Source organism: Fistularia commersonii, unplaced genomic scaffold (assembly GCF_037954325.1).
Source record: "Fistularia commersonii isolate RoL2024-O1a breed Wild unplaced genomic scaffold, RoL_Fcom_v1.0 HiC_scaffold_50, whole genome shotgun sequence".
Lineage (NCBI taxonomy): Eukaryota > Metazoa > Chordata > Actinopteri > Syngnathiformes > Fistulariidae > Fistularia > Fistularia commersonii.
In genome coordinates, this window is record NW_028234008.1 from 462,092 (window position 1) to 465,000 (window position 2,909).

The following is a 2,909-nucleotide window of genomic DNA, read 5'->3' on the forward strand; positions in this document are numbered from 1 at the left end:
CGGTTCCTGCTTCAAGTTAAAGTTGGATTCATCAAAGACGACATCTCGACGGATCAGAATCCTCCTCTTCTCTTCATCGTACAGGCGATAGCCTCTGGCATTGTTTGCATATCCCACGAAGCGCGGCTTCACAGTCTTTTTGTCCAGCTTCTTTCTCTCTTCATCTGGGACAAGTGCATAGGCAATACAGCCAAACACCTTCATGTGACCCACATTAGGTTTTTTCCCACACCATCTCTGGTACGGTGTCTCTCCCTTCGGGACAGAAGTAGGCAGCCTGTTCTGTATGTAAGCTGCTGTGGCAACAGCCTCTGCCCAGAACATCTTTGGTAACTTAGCATGAGACAACATGCTCCTTGCTGCTTCAACGAGTGTTCTATTTTTTCTTTCAGCAACTCCGTTTTGCTGTGGTGAGTGAGGTCCAGTCATTTCATGGTGGATGCCTTGAACCTTCAAATATTCTTGAAACTCCCTTGAGGTGTACTCACCACCATTGTCTGTTCTCAGCCTCTGGATGCTTAGTCCACACTCATTTGTGAATGTCTTCTCAAATTCCTTGAATTTACACAGCACTTCATTCTTCTGTTTCATGAAGTATACCTTGGAGCATCTTGAGTAATCGTCTGTGAAAGTCACAAAATATTTGGATCCACTTATAGATTCAGTTTGCATGGGACCACAGACATCACGATGAATTAACTGCATCTTGCGCTCGGAACGTATTTCTCCAATCGACTTGAATGGCTTTTTAGCCAGCTTGCCCTCCACACATCCTTCACAGAAGGGTACTTCTTTGTCTGCAGAGAAGTCCACTCCGTTCACCAGACCTTTTAGTTCCTTCAGCTTGGTAGTGTGACCGAGGCGCCGGTGCCACAAGATAGCAGCTACTGATGCACTGTGAGTGACTGATTCATTTCCTTTCACATCTAGCTGATATAGTCCATCAGCTCTTCGTGTTCCCATTCCTTTAAGAGTTCCATCTTTTCCACGAATGTAGCAGCAGGACCTCTTAAACTGAACCGTAGTTCCCTTTTTGGTGGCAGCTCCCACTGAGAATAAATTCCCAGAAAGTTTTGGAACATACAGCACATCATACATCGTAGCATTTTTTACCTTGCTTGACTTGAAGGTCATTGTCATGTTGACATTTCCAATTCCCAGGGCATCAACCACCCTGCCGTCACCGAGCTTCACTGACTGTTCTTTTGAGAACTGCTGGTATTCCTTAAGAATTCCTTGCTCGCATGTCATGTGCTTTGATGCTCCAGAATCAATTAACCACTCAAACTGATGTGGTTTTTCTGAGCTTTCCCTTCTAGCTACAAAGGCACTTTCAGATGAACCATCCTCATCCTCACACACCACATTTTTAGCTTTGTGGATTTTCTTTTTTGATTTGTTTTTCTTGCTTGGGTTAGGGTTAGGGTTAATCTTTGTTTCCAGTGCAGTGACAACTGTAGCGTAACTTGGTGGTAAACTTCCCAACAATGTTACAATTTGGTCTTCCTCTTCAATTACAGCTCCTATTGCTGATAACTGGTCAGTCAGTTCTTTCATTTGTTTGAGGTGCTCAGTCAAACCATCTCCTTCCTTCATTTCGCACCTGAAATATTTCTTCTTCAGAAATAGTTTATTTGCCAGCGTGTCTCTTTCAAAAATATCTTTCAGTGTAGTCCACACTTCTTTGGGAGTCTTACAGTTTGTAATCAGGTACAACAGGGATGAACTTACATTGAGCACTAACACAGAGAACGCTTTCTCTCTCTGTTTCGTGAACTCACCCTGTGCTGCTGCGTTAGCATCTGGGGCTAATGTGTCTTCCTCTGTTAGCATTCGCCACAGTCCTTTAGCCTTTAGCAGATGTTCCATTTGAAACTTCCACGTTGCCCAATTCTCCGGTCCGCTCAGCTTGTCGATAAACAGCTTGTCCTCCATTGTGAGTTCCCACAATACTGTTCACTATCACACAATATTCAGTGTAATCCAGCCTTTTAGAGACACTCTGGGCCCATAACCTATTGTATTTTAAGAACAAACTTTATTGCAGGCAGCATGAAAGAAAAAAACACGGAACGTTCTTCTTCCTTTGTTAAGACGCAAAAACACACAGACGTAACACACTGATATAGCAGTAGCGCCAGTAGCAGTAGCGTAGTAGGTAAAAGTACCGCCCATTTACAACATGGAGCTCCCGGACCTCTGGGCACACACATGTGAATGAGTGGATGAGATCATGTTTGTGTGCTTGTGGATGTGTTTTGGCTAATGCTATTAGCACAGCTATGATGAGTTAAGGTGTGTGTAAGTGTGTTTGTGTGCGTGTGTATATGTGTGTGTGTGTGTGTTTGTGACAGTTTGTTAAGGTGGAGGGGGTCGCGGACATGGAGTACCAGGGCCTGTACCGGATGAGTGGAGGAGCGGAGGAGGGCAGAAATCCTGCCCGTGATTCGCTTATGTCCAGCGGTTCAGGGGTTCCAAGCCCCAAAGCGGAAAAGCGGACGAGCGGAGAATAGCAGAAGCACGTCACGCAATTCGCCTGAGTTCGGAGGATCGGGGGTACCAGGGCCAATAGCGGAGGAGCGGTGGAGCTGAGAAACAGAGGATTGGAGGAGCGGAAGTAATGTTTCTCCTATTTTTTTTTTTCGTTTTTAATTTCATTTGTCTATCTATTTATTTAATTATTTCCTTTCAATGTCTTTTTTTGTCTAGCATAATAAACTTAACTTCTTCCAGTTCTGCAAAGCAAGAGACGTGCCACACATATTATTCCTCCGTAAAAGACCCAGCCGGTATTGAGGGGTAACTCACAGATCTCCTGGCCTGGCCAAGTTCTTCGTTCACAAAAACAGAATGCAGCTATGTTCCCCAAATTTTAATTTCTTCATAAACGATTTTGAATAATTAAAAAA